The following is a 9,750-nucleotide window of genomic DNA, read 5'->3' on the forward strand; positions in this document are numbered from 1 at the left end:
TCTTGTTAAATTGCTATTTACTCTGTAGGGACGAGAATGTAAAGTTAATTTCTTCAGGGAATACTTAATTAGTATCTAGTTAAAATAAAAAAAAATAGTAACATGGGGCGCCTGGTTGCCTCAGTTGTTAAGCGTCTGCCTCAGTTGTTAAGCGTCTGCCTTAGGCTCAGGTCTTGATCCCAGAGTCCTGGGATTAAGCCCTGCATGGGGCTCCCAGCTTGGAAGGAAGCCTGATTCTCCCTCCCCCACACCCCTCCCCCCACCTTATGTTCCTGCTCTCATTCTCTCTGTCAAATAAATAAATAAAATTAAAAAAAAAAAAAGACAAGAAATAGTTACAAAAGAAAAGAGAAACAGGTAGGTATGGTGAATTGAGCTCCAGGAAAGTGTATTTTTTTTTTTAAATTTGTTCTTTTTTCCCATAAAATGGGGTCAATTTCAATATATTTAGTAGTTGTGGTAGGAGATCCAATAAAGAGAGAAATTTAATTCATTTATTTAATAAAGTAAAATATTTAGTTCATAAATTTTAAAAAGCCTGGTGTCCCAAACACAATGGGTAAGATTATCCTCAGAGAGGAGAAGGTCACATCTTCTCTGACCCAGAAAGGATGGAAGACAGGATTAGTATAAGTTCTGATCTGCTTGGGTTGGCAGAAAGGAAAGTTCTGGTGCTCTCAAGTGATAAACTCTGTTTTTCAGTAAAATATGGGCCAAGGTCATATACTGAGAGTAAGATAGGAATAGTGGCCAACAGGGTTTGAAAGATGAAATGGGTGTTTGGACTAATTGTTGTGGTTCAAAGAGAGAGAGATATAGCTAAGAACACAGAGGCCTTCAACATCTACATGGAGTTGAAAGCTATGTATATTTTTCTTTTAAAAAATAAAACTGACTTTTTCAGAGTAGTTTTAGATTCACAGCAAAATCAAAGGCCCAGAAAGTTCCTATATGCCCTGCTCCCCCAAATTCAGGCTCCACAAAGAACATCCTCCCCAGAGTGGTACTGCCTTTGAGAATAATGACCTTCGCTGACACATCATTATCACCCAAAGTCCAGTTTACCTTAGGGCTCATTCTTCCTGTCCTGCATTCTTTGGGTTTTGACAATACATTTATACAATGTAGAAATTATAGTATACAGAATAGGTCCACCACCATAAAATTCCCTGTGCTCTGCCTACCCACCCAACCCTCTCCCTTAACCACTAGCAGTTACTGATCTTTTGTTCTCTCCAGTTACGCCTTCTCCAGGATGTCCTATAGTTGGGAGTCATATAGTATGCAGCCTTTTCACATTGGTTCCTTTTACTTAGTAATATACCTTTAAGTTTCCTCCATGTCTTTTCATGGCTTGACAGCTTTTTCTTCTTCATACTAGATAATATTCTGTTGTCTTGATGTATTATGTTTATTTATCTATTCGCCCACTGAAGGACATCTTGGTTGCTTCCAAGTTTGGCAATGATGAATAGAGTTTCTAGAAACATTTGTGTGCAGGTTTTTGTATGGACTTAATTTTCCAACTCATTTGAAAAAACACCAAGGAGTGTAATCATTGGATTGTACAGCAAGAGTAAATTTAGTTTTGTAAGACTCTGCCAAACTGTTTACTAAAGTGGCTGTATCATTTTGCATGCCCATCATCAGTAGATGAGAATTCCTTTGACGTATTCTCACCAGCATTTGGTATTTTTCAGTGTTTTGAATTTGCGTCATTCTAATAGGAGTGTAGTGGTATTTTATTGTTTTAATTTACATTTCTCTAATAACATATGATGTGGAGCATGTTTTCATATGTTTATTTGCTATCTATATATCTTCTTTGGTGAGGTATAGGTTTGGGTTTTTGACCATTTTTTAAATGAAGTTGTTTGTTTTCTTATTAGTGAGTTTAAAGAGTTTTAAAAAATATTTTGGATAGCAGTGCTTTATCAGACATGTCTTTTATACATATTTTCTCCCACTCCTTGGCTTGTCTTCTCATTCTATTGACAGCATCTTTTACAGAGCAGATTTTTAATTTTAATGAAGTCCTGCTTATCAATTGTTTCTTTCATAGATAGTGTTTCTGCTGTGTATCTAAAGTCACCAACCATACCGAAGGTTACCCAGATTTTCTCCTATGTTATCTTCCAAGTTTTGATAGTTTTGTGCTTTACGTTTAGGTCTATGATATGCCCTCAGTCATTTTTGTGGTGAGTATAAGTTCTGTGTCTAGATCTTTTCCTTTCTATCCTCGCCTTCTCTTAACCTCCTTCCGTGCCTTCAGACCCAGACCCACCCACCCTTCCTTCATTCCTTCCCTCCTTCCTTCCTTTTTCTTTTCTTTTCTTTTCTTCTTTTCTTTCTCCTCCTCCTCCTTCTTCTTCTTCCTTCCTTCCTTCCCTTTCTTTTCTTTCCCTCCCTCTCTCCCTTCCCTCTTTCTTCCTTTTCTTTCCTTCTTTCTTCACCATTGGTTGAAAAGGCAATAGCCTTTTCTACTTCTTTTTTTTTAAAGATTTTATTTATTTATTTGACAGAGATCACAAGTAGGCAGAGAGGCAGGCAGAGAGAGAGAGAGGAGGAAGCAGGCTTCCTGCCAAGCAGAGAGCCCAATGTGGGGCTCAATCCCAGAACCCCGGGATCATGACCTGAGTCGAAGGCAGAGGCTTTAACCCCCTGAGCCACCCAGGATCCCCTGCCTTTTCTACTTTATCAAAGATCATGTGGGTCAATTTCTGGGCTCTCTATTCTGTTCCATTGATCTATTTGTCTTTTCTTTCACCAATACCATACTATCTTAATTACAAAGGCTCAAAGTCGGGTAGTGGGTATCCTCCAAATTTTTTCTTTTCCTTAAATATTGTACTAGGTATGTTGCCTCTTTATATAAACTTTTGAATTAATTTGTTGGTATCCACAAAATAACTTGCTGGGACTTGATTGGGATTGCATTAAGTGTGTAGATCAAGTTGGAAAGACTGACAGCTTGACAATATTGAGTCTTACAATTCATGAACATGGAGTATCTCCCCATTTATTTAGTATTTTGATTTCTTTCATCAGAGTTTTATAGTTTTCCTCATCTGGGTTTTATATATATTTTGTTAGATATAAACTTAAGTATTTCACTTTACCGGGGGGGTGCTGATATAAATGGTATTATGTTTTTAATTTCAAATTCCACTTCTTCATTGCTGATATATAAGAAAGCAATTGACTTTTTTATATTAACCTTGTATACTGTGACCTTGCTATAATCATTTATTAGTTCTAGGAGGGTTTTTGTTGTTGTTGTTGTTGATTCTTTCAGACATCTGCACAAGAAATCATGTTCTCTTTGAACAAAGGAAGGTTTATTTTCTTCTTTCCCACTCCATATAACTTTTATTTCCTTTTTTCCCCTATTGCATTAGCTAGGACTTCCAGGATGATACTGGGAGGGAGTGGTGAGAGGAGATATCCTTCCCTTTCCTCTGATCTTAGTGGAAAAGCGCAGTGTGATGTTAGCTCTAAGTTTTTAGTAAATATTTTTTTTTATGAAATTGAGGAAATTCCCCTCCATTCCTAATTTGCTGAGTTTTTAACATGATTGTGTTTTGGATTTTTTTCAAATGCTTTTTCTGCATCTATTGATTTGACCATATGACTTTTCTCCTTTAGCCTGTTCATATGATGAATAATTAATTTTCAAATATTGAATTGGCCTTGTGTACCTGGGATTAATCCCATTTGGTCATTGTGTATAATTATTATTTTTTTTAAAGATTTTATTTATTTATTTGACAGACAGAGATCACAAGTAGGCAGATAGGCAGGGAGAGAGGGGGAAGCAGGCTTCCGGTTGAGCAGAGAGCCCGATGTGGGGCTTGATCCCAGGACTCCAGGATCATGACCTGAGCTGAAGGCAGAGGCTTTAACCCCCTGAGCCACCCAGGTGCCCCATCATTGTGTATAATTCTTTCATACAATGTTGAACTTAATTTAGTAATATTTTGTTGAGGATTTTTACACCTATGCTTATGAGACATTATTGGTCTGTAGTTTTCCTATAATGTTTTTGTCTTGTTTTGGTATTAAATTAATACTGGCTTATAATGAATTAGGAAGTATTTCTCCTGCTTCTATCTTCTAGAAGAAATTATAGAGAATTGGTATGATTCCTTCCTTAAATATTTGGTAGAATTCACTAGTCAACCTGTCTGGGCCTGGTGGTTTCTGTTTTGGAAGATTATTAATTATTGATTCAATTTCTTTAATAGATACAGAGCTATGCAAATTGTCTGTTTCTTCTTTTGTGAGTTTTTGTGGAAGTGTCTTTTGAGGAATTGGTTTCATCTGGATTATTAAATTTATGGGCGTAGACTTATCCATAGTATCCTTTATTATCCTTCTGATGTCCATGAGGTCTCTAGTATGTCTCTGTTTTCATTTCTGATATTAGTAATTTGGGTCATCTATTTTTGTTTCTTAATTAGTCTCAAGAGGATTATTAATTTTATTGATCTTTTCAAAGAAGAAGCTTTTGGTTTCATTGGTTTTCTCTATTGATTTCCTCTTTTCAGTTTCATTGATTTCTGCTCTAATTGTTAATTTTTTTTTCAAATAATCACTTTGGATTTAATTTGTTTTCTTTTTCTACTTTCTTAAGATGGAAGCTTAGGTTATTGATTTTAAGTGTTTCTCTCTTTCTTTTTTTAAAATTTTCATTTATTTATTTGACAGAGAGAGAGAGAGAGATCACAAGTAGGCAGAGAGGCAGGCAGACAGAGAGGAGGAAGCAGGCTCTCTGCTGAGCAGAGAGCCCCAGGCGGGGCTTGATCCCAGGACCCTGAGATCATGACCTGAGCTGAAGGCAGAGGCTTTAACCCACTGAGCCACCCAGGCGCCCTGTTTACTTCTTTCTAATATATTCATTCAATACAGTGAATTTCCCTCCAAGCACTGTTTTTGCTGCATCCCATAAATTTTGATAAGTTGTATTTTTATTAGCAGTTCATAATATCAGTTCATTATATTTTAAAATATTCTTGAGATTTCTTCTTTGAAATGTGTTATTTAGAAATTAAATCTCCAAGTATTTTATTTCCAAGGTATCTTTTTATTACTGATTTCTTGTTTAATTCTATTGTGGTCTATGAGCAAACATTGTATGACTTCCATTCTTTTAAATTTGTTAAGGTGCATTTTATGGCCCAGAATGTGGTCTGTTTTGATGAATATTTCATGTGAGCTTGAGAAGAATGTGTGTTCTGCTGGTTTTGGATCAAGTAGTCTATAGATGTCAGTTATAGCCAGCTGTCAGATGGTGCTGATTTTCTGCCTGCTGTAACTCCATTTCTGATAGAGGCTTGTTAACCTTTCCAACTGCTATAGAGCCTGAATAGCCAAAGCAATCTGGAGCAAGAAGAACAAAGCAGAAGGCATCACACTTTCTGATTTCAAACTGTATTGCAGAGCTATAGCAACCAAAGAAGTATAGTACTGGTATAAAAACAGACACTTAGGCCAATGGAACAAAAGAGAAGGCCCAGAAATAAACCCATATGTTTACAGTAAATTTCAACAAGGGGGACAAGAATCACAATGGGGAACGAATCGTCTCTTCAATAAATGTTTTTGGGAAAACAGGATAGCTACATACAAAAGAAATTGTGCCCTTATCTTACACCATACATTAAAATCAACTCAATGAGCATTAAGATTTAAGCATAGGGGCGCCTGGGTGGCTCAGTGGGTTAAGCCACTGCCTTTGGCTCGGGTCATGATCTCAGGATCCTGGGATTGAGTCCCAGGGCTCTCTGCTCGGCGGGGAGCCTGCTTCCTCCTCTCTCTCTCTGCCTGCCTCTCTGCCTGCTTGTGATCTCTCTCTGTCAAATAAATAAATAAAATCTTTGAAAAAAAAAAGATTTAAGCATAAAACTGTAAAACTCCTAGAAGAAAACATAGAGAGCAAATGACTTGGCAATGCTTTCTTGTATAAGACACTAAATGCATAGGCAACAAAAGCAAAAATAGACAAATGGACTATATCAAACTAAAATGCTTTTGCACAGCAAAGGAAATCATTAGCAAAGTGAGAAGGTAACCTACAGAATAGAAGAGAATAATTTTTCAAATCATGTATCTGATAAAAGGTTAATATCCAAAATATATAAGGAACTCACATGACTCAATAGCAAACCCCGCCCCAAACCCCTTCCCCACCAAAACCCCCAAAACTACACCAAAAATAATGATTAAAAAAAGGACAAAAGACTATTTCTCCAAATAGATATTTCTCCAGAGAAGGCATACAAATGACCTATTGGTATATGAAATGCTGTTCAACATCAGTAATCATCAGAGAAAGGCAAATAAAGCCATAATGAGATAGCACCTCCCAAGTGTCAGGATAACCATTATCAAAAAGTCAAAAGATAACAAGTATTTAGAAACATGTGGATCAGAGGTACTCCTTGTAGGTTGTCAGTGGAAATGTAAATTGGTAAAGCCGTTATGGGAAACAGTATGGAGGCTCTTCAAACAATTAAAAATAAAAATAGAACTACCTTAGGATACAGCAGTCCCACTTCTGAGTGTTTACCCAAAAGAACTGGAATCAGATCTTAAAGATATATCTGTACTTTCATGTTTATTGAAACAGTATTTATAATAACAAAGACATGGAAACAACCTAAATATCTATGGACAATATAATAAAGAATCTGTGGTATATACAGGTAGTGGATATACTTAGCTTTAAAGAGGAAGGAAATTCCATTATATGTTAATAAAAAAAATAGAAATGAAGGAAATTCTGCCATTTGCTACTACATGGATGAACTTCAAAGAGACTATGCTACAGGAAATAAATCAGACACAGAAGAACAAAAAATCTATTGTCTTATATCAGAAATCAAAAACAATGGAACTTATAAAGGCAGAGGGTAGAATGGTGGTTACCAAGGGCAAGAAGAATCAGGGAGATGTTGGTTAAAGGGCATATAGTTTTACCTACACATAGTGACTAAGCTTTAGAAATCTGTATAGCATAGCATGTATAGTTAACAACATTGTATTGTATGTGTAAAAGTTTATTTTATTTTATTTAAATTCAATAAATTAATACATAGTGTATTATTAGTTTCAGAGGTAGAGTTCAGTGCTTTATCAGCTGCATATAACACTCAGTGCTCATTACATCATGTGCCCACCTTAATGCCGTTCACTCATTTACCCCATTCCCCCACCAATGTCCTCTTCAGCACCTCTCTGTTTATTTCCTGTAGTTAAGAGTCTGTTATTGTTTTGTCTTCCTGTCTGATTTCATCTTATTTTATTTTTCCCTTCCTTCCTCTATGATCCTCTGTTTTGGTTCTTAAATGCCATGTATCAGTGAAATCACAAGATAATTGCCTTTCTTTGATTGAATTATTTTTCTTAGCATAATACTCTCTAGTTCCATCCACATCATTGCAAATGCTAAGATTTCATTTTTTTGATGGTTGATTAATATTCCATTGTGTGTGTGTGTGTATCAATCACATCTTCTTTATCCATTCATCTGTTGATGGACATCTGGGCTCTTTCCATAGTTTGGTTATTGTGGACATTGCTGCTATAAACATTGGTGTGCAGGTACCCTTTTGGATCACTGCATTTGTGGCTTTTGGGTAAATTGCTAGTAGTACAATTGCTGGGTCATAGAGGAGCTCTATTTTTAATTTTTTGAGGAACCTCCATACTGTCTTCAAGAGTAGCTGCACCAACTTGCATCCCCACCAACAGTGTAGGAGGGTTCCCCTTTCTCTGCATCCTCACCAACACCTGTATTTCCTAACTTGTTAATTGTAGTCATTCTGACTGGTGTGAGGTGGTATCTCACTGTGGTTTTGATCTGTATTTCCCTGGTGCTGAGTGATGTTGAGCATTTTTTCATGTGTCTGTTGGCCATTTGGATGTCTTCTTTGCAGAAATGTCTGTTCAAGCCTTCAGCCCATTTCTTGATTGGATTATTCTTCTGGTGTTGAGTTTGATAAATTCTTTATAGATTTTGGATACTAGCCCTTTATCTGATATGTCATTTGCAAATATCTTCTCCCATTCTGTGGGTTGTCTTTTGGTTTTGTCGACTGTTTCTTTTGCTGTGCAAAAGCTTTTTATCTTGAGAAGTCCCAATAGTTCATCTTTGCCTTTGTTTCCCTTGCCTTTGGAGACATGTCTAGCAAGAATTTGTTATGGTGAGGGCCACAAAGGTAGCTGCCTGTGTTCTCTTCTAGGATTTTGATGGATTCCTGTCCCACATTTAGGTCTTTCATCCATTTTGAGTCTATTTTGTGTATGGTGTAAGGAAATGTCCAGGTTCATTCTTTTGCATGTGCCTATCCATAAAAAGTTTCTCAAAAAGAGTAGATCTTATGTTAAATGTTCTTATCAAAGAAGAGGGAGGGAAGAAACTGATGATGATTACATATGTGGCATTGTATATGGTGATGGTTTCATAAGTATATACTTACCTTCAAGCTCATCAAGATGTAGACATGATATATGTGTGTCTTTTTTTGTATGTCAGTCATACCTCAAGAAAAATAGCCACTTAGAAATAAAGGAAGGAAAGAAGTAAGGAAGGAAGATAGGAAGGAAGGAAGGGAGGAAGAGAGGAAGAAATTGACTACTTTATGCTACACCCTGAATTAGTCACAGTGGTTGCACAATGATGGTAAAAAGAATAAGAACTTTCAATTTTCGGGTGTAAGGAAATAGAATTGTTGGTATATTTTTAAGGACATTTATTGCCATAGCAGATATGAATTAGAAACCACAAACTGTGGCATTCAAGAACTATAACATTCCTTTTTTTAAAAAATGTTGAATTAAACCCAATTCTGCTTCCATTTTTCCAAATTGCTGGGTGAGACTTAATCTTAGTTTCTATTAGAGCTTTTTTCACAGTGTGATTTGCAAAGGAAAATGAGGAGATTGTTTTAGTGTTTGCTTGAAATGGTACTCCTGATATGGCCGTGTCATTGTCAAATCCCTGAGACCCCTTTAAAGCCTGGCTGCTTGGGTGTTTCTATGTTAGATTTGGGCGTGAGATTGTTTGCTGAGACTAAGAGCTTTGTAGCTCAGAGTAGGCCTCATTTAACTGAGAGGCTCTGTCTTGCCTCTTCTGTGCAGGGAGGGAGGGGACCACAGGTATCCACTATCTTGGGTCACACAAAACTCCACCCAACTCCTGGTTTTGGATTCTCCATGCCAATTGGGTTTCTATTCTTTCCTCCCTGCAAAAAACTTCTTTCTCCTCTTCTTCCCGAGCGCCTAGCATAAGTAATTTGCTCAGTAGGCAGGGCTTTCACAAAGTTATCTTTAAGTAACCTCTGCTTCTAAGCTTAAGAATTCTTAAGGCAAGAGAACACAAGGGCCTGGCTACACTTTTGAAATAGGGAAGGGAAAAACAAGGGATTAGGATCAGCATAGATCACATTCTTACCAAATCCTTTTTAGAAGTGAAAACAAAACACCAGTTAATTTTCAGTAAGTTATCCTTCCATGCTATTCAGGGAAGGAAGCTGGGAAACTGAGGAATATTTCAAGTGTTTTGAAAGAAAAATGAACATATATAGTTTCAGTTCAGGTATGTGCATAGATATATTTTCTTTTTGAAAAAAGAGAAAGGAAAAGATAAAGGAAGGGAGAACACTCTAGTTATCATTTTGGTAATTTCCATTTTACATATACATCTCCATAACCTCACATTATTGGATTAAAACACTTTTTGTTTAAAAG

Source organism: Mustela nivalis, assembly GCF_964662115.1.
Source record: "Mustela nivalis genome assembly, chromosome: 7".
In the NCBI taxonomy this organism is placed as follows: Eukaryota; Metazoa; Chordata; class Mammalia; order Carnivora; family Mustelidae; genus Mustela; species Mustela nivalis.